Source organism: Monodelphis domestica, chromosome 4 (assembly GCF_027887165.1).
Source record: "Monodelphis domestica isolate mMonDom1 chromosome 4, mMonDom1.pri, whole genome shotgun sequence".
Taxonomy (NCBI): Eukaryota; Metazoa; Chordata; class Mammalia; order Didelphimorphia; family Didelphidae; genus Monodelphis; species Monodelphis domestica.
The window spans coordinates 398765118-398775030 of NC_077230.1; the positions used below are offsets into that span (position 1 = coordinate 398765118).

At 43.5% G+C, this 9913-nt stretch overlaps 1 long non-coding RNA gene across 1 annotated transcript; it reads left to right on the top strand.

Moving 5' to 3' along the window:
• The first annotated feature begins 344 nt into the window (after positions 1–344).
• Positions 345–3596, top strand: LOC103102254 (uncharacterized). The gene is made up of 2 exons (XR_001622411.2): positions 345–1528; positions 3214–3596. It is a non-coding gene; the product is annotated as an uncharacterized LOC103102254 (long non-coding RNA).
• The last annotated feature ends 6317 nt before the right edge of the window (positions 3597–9913 follow it).

Consider the following 9913-nt stretch of genomic DNA (forward strand, 5'->3'; position numbering starts at 1 on the left):
GAAGGATAGTGACATGATATTCAAAATCACACCTCTAATTCGGTCATCTCCTTTCATAGATAAGGAAACTGAGGCAAAGAATGACTCACAGCCATTAAGTCTCTGAGGCAGGATTTAAATCCTGGTGGAACCCGCTGATTCTAAATCTCTTTCTCTTTGTACTACACGATACTGCCTGACTGGGTAGGGGAACTACTTCTATTCCTTATTACTACTGTTGCCAGGGACTCTGACATTTATTTCCTGTTTGTTTGTCTGCAGGAAGTGAAGGACAGGACTGGGGAAGGGGTTGCAGGAGGAGCAGGAGATGTGAGAAGAACAAATCTCCCCTTCTGAAGGCAAGTCATTTCTCACTAATTGGTATTTGCATGGCAAATCCCGTGTAAAGACATGATCATTTGCATGTTCTGTGGGTAATGATATTTGATGGTGTCAACTTATTATGGCCTTAATCACCACTCAATTTCTTGCCTTCAAAGCTCCCAATCATGACAAGACCAAAATAACTCCCCTAACCAAGCTCTTGCCAGGGTCTCTCCTAGAAAGGCGAATACAAAGGGATCCCCTGTCCCTCTGTGGGGAACCTTTCTCTACCTCTAGGCTGCTCAATGTGGAGAAAGAGAATCCTGGCTTATAATTTACTGGCTAAGCAAGTCAGTTTAACCACTGAGACCTCAGTTTACTCTTCTGCAAAATGACTCCATTTCCCCTGGGATCTGTTCTAACTTAACATCAAGAATCTCAGAATAACTTAGGCAGGATCCCTTCAAAACAGCAGGCATTTCCTGAATGTGGCTTCCTTTCAGAGAAGGGGAGAAACATCCTTATAGGGGAAGGAACCTTAAAGTGGGAATCAGGAGAACAGATGCACAGTATAGTTACATAGCCCAGCTTGGTTAACTTTTTAGAACTGAGATATCTGCACAATAAGCAACACACAGTTGCTCCCTAGGCAAGTCTCTCTGACTCTCTGTATGTCATTTTCCAGCCTTAGATCTGGGTTCAACTCTTCCCTTTAACTCCTCCTAGTTGTAGGACCATGGGGCAAGTCACATCATGTCTATGAGCCTCAGTTTCTTCATGTGTTCTTGTGAGACTCATCTGAGATAATGGGTATAGAGGACTTCATAAACTTTGCAGCAACATGTCATCACATTTTATACATGAGTAGATTAAAGACCAGAAAAATGAGATGACATCATCACCATCACCATCATTGCCATCACCATCACCATCATCGCCATCACCATCACCATCATCGCCATCACCATCACCATCATCGCCATCACCATCACCATCATCGCCATCACCATCATCGCCATCGCCATCACCATCATCGCCATCGCCATCATCGCCATCGCCATCGCCATCATCGCCATCGCCATCACCATCATCGCCATCACCATCACCATCATCGCCATCACCATCACCATCATTGCCATCACCATCACCATCATCGCCATCACCATCACCATCATTGCCATCACCATCACCATCATCACCATCACCATCATCATCATCATCGCTAGTATTTATATAACCTTTTGAGGTTTACAAAGTGCTTTGCATATATTATCTCATATCAGCACAACAATTTTTTCATCCCTGTTTTGCAATGAGGAAACTGAGGCTGAGATAAGTTAACTGACTTGTCCAAAATCATTGCTAATGAATAGCTCAGGCAGGATTTGAAGCCATGTCTTGCTGACTCCAGGTCCAGCATGCTATCCACTTTACCATCTGGTTACTTTACAGAGATATCATTTATGCTCATCCCTTTCCAGGCTTCAAATACTACCTCGGACACTTACTAGCTATTTGACCCTAACAAGTCACTTAGTCTTTAAAGCCTCAGTTTCCTGATCCATAAAATACTTGTGCTACTTGACTCATGTAGGTCTATTGTGAAAAAGTGTTTTAAGATTTAAAGGGGGAGCAGGTATGGTGGCTCAGTAGATTGAGAGTCAGGCCTAGAGAAGGAAGGTCCTGGGTTCAAATCCAGCCTCAGACATTTCCTAGCTGTGTGACCCTGAACAAGTCACTTAACCCCATTCCCTAGCTCTTACCACTCTTCTGTCTTGGCACCTATACTTAGTATTAATTATAAGACAGAAGGTAAGGGTTTTAAAAAATATTTAAATTGTGGGGATTCTCATTCAATTGGGGAATGGTTGAACAAGTTATATAAATGTAGTGGTATATAAATATGATGGAAGAATATTATGCTCTAAGAAGTGATGAGTAGATAGTGCCAGAGAAACCTAGAAGACTTGTATGAATCAATGAAGAGTGGGCAGAACCAGAAGGGCTATACATTAACAGTGTAGTGTAAAGGGCATCATCTTTGGAAGATTTAAGCATTACATTCATCACAATGACTATTCTAAAGGACTCTTGGACATGGCCATTGCAAGGCTTGGTTTACTTGACTGTGCAAGTTTGTTACAAGAGTTTTGTTTTTCTTTTTCTTTTCCCATGAAAAGGGAAGAAGAAGAGAGAGGAAATGGATATTTGTTAATTTTTTTAATTAATTTAGTTTTTAAAAGACTAAGTACTTTAGAAATGTGAACTGTTAACCTACAACTCTGTTTACAAATCTTAACTGTTTTAATGGCTTTGGGAAGCTCTTAGAGGGAGGAGAGTATGTAGTACATTAAAAGTGATGGATGGAAAAACAAAGGATATTAATAGGACTGTAAAAACACATTTTTAAAAGAAAAATGCAAGTTATTATTTCCAAATCTATTGCAAGCACAAGAAATAAAATTATCCCCATATCTCTTGAACTAAAGGAATTACTAGGGGCATTGTTAAGGGACTTACCTAGTATCATATTGCCAGCATGTATCAAAGGTAGGACTTGAACTCAGTTTTTTCTGACACCAAGGATAACCTTATTGCCACTCTTCTATTGTGCAATATTTAATTAGGGTTTTTTTTTTAATCCTTGCCTTCTGTCTTTGTATTAGTTCTAAAACAGGAGGGCAAGGGCTAGGCAAACAGAGTTAAGAGACTTGTCCAGGGTCATACAGCTAGAAAGCATCAGAGACCAAATTTGAACCCACATCCTCCCAACTCCAGACCTGTTGTTCTATCCACTGTGCCACCTAGCTCCTTCTGATTGGGTTATTTGTTCTCAGAAGGTGAGAATTGTGTTGCCAGAGGAGGTATCACTTGACCTTTTAAAAAGGAACTGATTATCATGTTTTTCAGCCAGATCAGCTCCAGGACCCATCCCACATGCATCCTTCTGCCTTTTAATGATCTCTATGCATGCTGGGAAGACATCTACTGCAGCTGTTTTCAAGGTTCGGGTGTTGCACCTGGTAAGATGTGCCATCTCCCATTTATCTCATCTGGGCAAAGAGGCAAGATAGGGACCCGGGCATAAATCACTTGGTGTCTGCTAACACTGCCTTCCTGCAGTGGGAATAAGAAGATACCAGAGCCCAGGGAAGCAGAGAAGAGAAATACAGCCAAAACAAGGTGTCTTCTGCTAAGAGCTCATTGGAGAGCTCTGAGAGAGCCAGCTGTAATGAGGGCATGGGCTAATTAAATAAATATTGGAAGACTGGGGTTCAAAACCCCCAAATCTACTCCTTACTACCTTGAGGTATGGGGAATTACATTCAATAAACATGTATTCTTTATTATTGGGGTAGTATTTAGAGAATCAGCCTAGGAACCAGGAAGATATGAGTTCAAGTCCCACTTCTGACATCTAATGGATATATGATGACCCTGGGCAAGTATCTTAACCTCTAAGTGTCCAAGGCAACTCTGAAACTGTAAGTTGTAGAAAAGGTTTCCCTATACCATGGCATTTCAGGCTCAGACTCTAATGCTCAGTGTTTACTCTCTAGATTCTTAAATTCTGGAAGTCAAAAATGAGATAAATTGGGCTAAATGATAGCCAAAGTCCCTTCCAACTATAGAATCTATAGATGATGACTTCTGGTCTGTGCTGCCCCCTGAAAGGTCTTCTAATGCAACCTACCTCCTTTGACAAATAAGGAAACTGAGGCTAGAGTAGTTTGACAAATGAGAAACTGAGGCTCAGAGTAGTATGGTAATTTGGCCACAGGTGTTGTTGAGTCATTTTCAGTCACATCCAATGCTTTGTGACTCCAATTGAAGTTTTCTTGACAAAGATCCTATAGTGGTTTGCTATTTCCTTCTCCAGTTCATTTTGCAAATGAAGAAACTGAGGCAAGCAGGGTAAAGTGACTTACCCAGGGTCACACAGCTAGGAAATATCTAAAGTAATATTTGAATTCAGGTCTTCCTGGTTCTATGTCTGGTGCCTTATGCACTATAGTGCAAGCTGGCTGCTGAGTGGTTTGGCCCAGGTCACCGAGGTAGGTAAAGGCAAAGCCAGGATTTGACCTGGGGACCTGTGAGTCCCAAGGTCAGTGTTGCTTCCATGTCTCCATGCTATCTCCCCAGCATGTTTCTGCTTCTTGCTGAGAAGTCGCCAGGAAGTCAAAAGCTATCCATCTTGGGAACATTCTTCATTGTGTCTCAGCCTGCCATGCCCACCATCTATTATAGACACTGTAAATAACAGTGAATACTCATAAAGCATTATGCATTTATTGCCTCTTTTGATCCTTACAAGTAAGTGCTATTATTGTCCCCATTTTAAAGATGAGGAAAATGAGGCCAACAGAGGTTAAATGATCTGCCATGGATCACACACGTCATAAATGTCTGAGGTAGGATTTGAACTCAAGTCTTCTTCACTGCAGCATTCTCTTCTCCATGTTGACTGGCTGCCTCATATCCCCTTCTTTGCTGCTAATCAGCTCTGAGGAAGAGACAGCCCTAACCCCGGGCCAAGGAAGGCTAGCCCATAGTCAGCAACAGAGGGAAATTGATTCCTTCATTTGAGATACTAAATGAGCAACAAGGATGATCATTAAATACTTGTGTCATGGATTTTTGACAAATCATGGCCCTTTAAAGCCCCTCTGTGGGGGCCAACTGGGCTCCCACCCAGCCATACTTCCTTCTTTATGGATTCTCCAATTGAATAACAAATCACTTCTGGCTGATCCAGCAACTCCCCAACTCCTGGAGAAGCAACTAGGGAAAGGAGAAGCCATGTAGAGGCAAGGATGGATGCCAGGAGGAATTTCCCAGGGAACCACTTTGGGAGGAGGGGAATGGGGGTGGGGCGGATGTGTAGAGGGGAGATGAGGCAGGCTTGGAATCATTGAATTAAACATTTGCTGAATTCTGGGAAGCAGCTGCTAAAAAAAAAGACTAAAACAAAAACAAAAAACTGTTTAATTAATAAAGCCGGAACGGAAGATGAGGCAGGATGAGGGAAGGATTCTCAGCCGCTATACCTGAGGGCTCTAAGAACAAGATAAACAAACCAGCAAACCCCTGCTTCCTCCCTCCCCTCATTTCCATCAGAGGCTCAGGCTTCTTCTTTGGGCCCTGGAGATAGGGAGGTCTATTACATGCTTGACACATCCTTTTATGAGCTAGAGCCCGTGGCTGCATGGGTCACAAAGACGGATAAGCCTAGCTCACATGCCATCTTGGCTCAGTGGTCCTAGCCCACTGCATGACCTTGGGCAAGTCAGAGCTTCTAGGAGCAAATCCTACCTCTGAAGGCTTACAAAATAAGCTTATAAAAGTCACTTGACTTCCTTAGGTCTCAGTTTCCTCATCTGTAAAATGAGGGGTTAGACTGCATGGCTTTTCAAATGCCTTCTAGTTCTCCATCTACCATCCCAAAAGGTAGGTCCAGCTCACACAGAAATGGGTCTGGGAATGGAATCCCTTTTCTCAGACCTCAATTCTACCAGTTCATGGTCTCTGGTCTTCTCTGAGTCTTTTCTTCTGGGTAAAATGAAGGGCAAGAAACAGGATTCCTAAGACCTCTCCTATTCTCTTATTCCAGGGAACTAAGAGAAACCCAGAGATGGGTCCGTAAAGGGCCCTAAACCTTTCTTTCACTCTCCTCCTCACTTCCCCAAGGCCACCATGGACTATGGAAGAGAAGCAGGGCATGAATGAGTGTGACATGGCCCCAGTGTAGACACCCCCTTTACTCTCCTGTACCTAGAGACAGATGAGCTGAGAGCAGCCCTGGCTGCTGCCAGGGAAAGCTCTGAAGGTGCCCTCAGAAGTTGGCATACCATGCCATTAAGAATGGGCATGAAAGGGCACGAAAGCCACCCACTGCTATGTTCTATAGCCAGGCTCCCCTAAGCTCTGGTTTGTTCATCCATCAATCTCTGTATCTCTCTCCAAGCTGTCCTCTGTGTATAAAGACTTTGGCTCTGATCACACATGCACGTGCACACACACACACACATATATGCACCCCCCCCCCAAAAAAACCCTATGTTCTCTTTCCAATCTCGGGAATGAAAGTCAATATAAAACAGTTTCTTATCTTCAGCTTTGCCTTTTTTATTCAAGGGTCTTTATTCCACTCCACTGGCAAAATTTCCCAACAATTACTATCTCTCACAAAGGGGCCAGGCTCTGTCGGGCAGCTTGCCCTTCATGTGCCTCCAGTGCAAGGATGGTGGAGCTATAAGAGGATGCCTTCGGATAATGCCCACTTGGGATATTCTACCATGCCCTACTGAGACTCCTATGGGGCTAGGCCTGGATGAGTTGAGGGCAGGGATTAGGGGAGCTAGAATGCCACTCAGTGGCATTTCATATATATATATATATATATATATATATATATATATATATATATATATATATATATATATATATACAGAGAGACAGAGAGGGAGAGAGGGAGAGAGAGAGACAGAGACAGAGAGAGAGAGAGAGAGAGAGAGAGAGAGAGAGAGAGAGAGAGAGAGAGAGAGAGAGAGAGAGAGAGAAGGAACATGTCTGTGGAAACACATGCCTTCAGTAAGCTTGGTTGGGGGAGGAGTCTGGATGACTATCAAGGACTGTCAGAATGGGTGGCAGTTGCAAGAAGAGAGGGTGGCAGCTTGGTGAAGAAGAATGTGAGACTGAGTTCAAATTTTGCTCCTGCCACTTACTAGCTGATAGACCTGGAGACCCCAGATAAGCAACAGAAAATTAAGAAACCCCAACTAGACAACAGAAAGCCAACAAAATGATTGCCAACAACATCCCACCCCTCTCGGGGACAACCAATGAAGTTAATCCAAGTAGCTCACCTTCCCCAGAGATAACCAATAGAGGCAACCAAGTTGTATTACCTCTAAAACGCCCTAATGCTATAATATCTCATGATTCTCCCACCCAGAGGGGACTCTGAAGCCTTCTCTACTGGGATCAGTAGAGATGCTCCTTGCCACTCCTTCCCTCCATTAAGACTTTACTATATTACCTTGCTCTGGTCTCATTGTCCTGGGTCAAACTCCTGCCAGCTGAGCTGACACTAGTTACCTAAACTTTGTTATTATTGAGTTGTTTTAGTCATGTCCAACTCTTTGTGACTCCTTCCTTTGGAGTTTTATTGGCAAAGATATTAGAATGGCTTGCTATTTCCTTCACCAGCTAATTTTACAGATAAGCAAACTGAGGCAAACAGGATGAAGTGACTTGTCCAGGGTCACACAGCTAGGAAGTGTCTGAAGTCAGATTTTTTAAACCCCTTACCTTCCATCTTAGAATCAATACTATGTATTGGTTCCAAGGCAGAAGAGTGGCCAGGGCTAGGCAATGGGGATAAAGTGACTTGTCTAGGTTCCCACAGCTAGTAAGGGTCTGCCACCAGATTTGAAGTCAGAAAGTGACTTCAGGCCTGGCACTCTATGGCACCCTCTAGCTGCCCTTCCTTAACCTTAAGCAGCATATTTTCCCTTATTAGGTCTCGATTCGATTCAATCCAAAACACATTTATCAAATGCTTGCTATGTACCAGACAGAGGAAGTGGAGTGCTTGTGGATAGAAAACAAAACTCCAGCCCTATCCATGAAACATGCTAGAGATGGAAAACATTAAGTAAACCATTTACCTTCTCAGTTCCCTGGGACAACTCTCAAAGGTTAAATGTTACAGAGTAGATGAAAATCTGTATTGATAAAGGGAATTCCTCACCTGGGAGCTCCTGATGCCAAGGAAATCACAGGTTTAGCTACAATTTTTTAAAATAAAAAATGTGCCAGGCACTTTGCTAACAGATGGGGATACAAAGATGAAAAGAGGAAACTTACATTCTACACAGAGACACAAAAGTAAATATAGACTATATACAAGGTAATTTCACAAATTGGGCAGAAGGTGGACCAATGGATAGAGTATCAGACTTGGAGTTAGGAAGACTCGTCCTGAATTCAAATCTGGCCTCAAAGACTAGCCATGTGACCCTGGGCAAGTCACTTAACCCTGTTTGTCTCAGTTTCCTCATCTGTCAAATGAGCTGGAAAAAGAAATGTCAAACCACTTCAGTATCTCTGCCAATAAAATCCCAAATGGGGTCACAAAGATTCAAATATGACTAAAACAATTAAATGCCCAAAAACAATTTCACCAACAGGAAAAACACTAATGGAAGAGGTCAGGAAAGGCCATCTATCCTCATCATGTTACCAACACTCCAGCCTCCAAGAGAACCTCATCTCTTTCTGAGGCTGGATTTGAACTCAGATCCCCCCAACTCCAAGACTCAAGCTCTAGCCACTGTGCCATCCTAGGAAGTGGCAGTGTCCTTGTAGAATGCAGTCATTTTGGTAATGGCTTGAGCAAGAAGGAGGGTGATAAGTATGCAGATCTAGAATTGAAACCTCAACTCTACTAGAAATGGGGCTTGTATTCTAGCCATCGTTTTGGGTTCTCCATGCTGTGCCTTCTGTCCATCTACATGCACAGCAGAATGAATGGTGCTGAAGAACAATGTGCCCAGGTCTATTCAACACAATGAGCTTAACTTGTGTGAAGAAGAAGTTCTTCTGTTGGGGGAGAGGGTGGAGAAAGACCTTCCCAACCTGACTGCTGCCTACCTACCCATTCTTCTTGCATTTTTCTTCCTTTCCAAGCATTCTACTACCCTCTGACACTGGCCTACTTACTGTTCTTCAAACACAACCCATTCTGTCTCCCATTTCCACACCATTGCTCTGTATGTTCTCCATTCCTGGAATGCTCACCTTCCTTACCTCTGCCTTCTAGCTTCTCTGGCTTCCTTCAAGACTCAGTCCAGGGGGTAGTGGTGACTTAGTGGATGAAGAGCCAGGCTCAAAGATGAGAGGTCCTGGGTTCAAACTTCCTAGCTGTGTGACTCTGAGCAAGTCACTTAACCCCCATTGCCTAGCCCTTACCACTCTTCTGCCTTGGAACCAATACTCAGTATCGATTCTAATATGGAAGGTAAGGGTTAAAAAAAAAAGACAGCCCAGATCCCCTCTTCTGCAGGACATCTCTCCCAGTCCTCTCTGCTGCTGCTGCTGTCTTTCTCTCCAAGGTAACCTTCCATCTACTTTGAGCATATCTTGTGTGTTCCTCATTTTTGACAGGTTTCCTCCCCCATTGGACTGGAAACTCCTTGGAGGTAGTGACTGTTTCTGTGCCCCCCCCCCCAACTCTGGCACTTACCACAGTACCTGGCATGTAGAAATTTAATAAATATGTATTGATTGACTAGTGACTGAGACAACAACAACTAGCATTTCTTTGAATGCATTATCTCATTTGATCTTCATTTGATTTATGAGGGTGGAGGAAGTCAGAGCTCTAAGCCAGCTCTTGGTTCTGGAATACAACTCCTCAGAATGCACACTGAATCAGAGCCCTACAGTATCTCTGCCAGTTCCCTAAGAGGCAAAGTTCCACATACATTCTATCCTGCAGGCTAGAATCCCTGCCTTCCCTCTCCCTCCTCCCATGCTGGAAGTCTCTTGGTTGCTGAGCTGCCCATAAGGGTTTCTCCATCCCAGAAAGGGTCCAGATGGTACACAT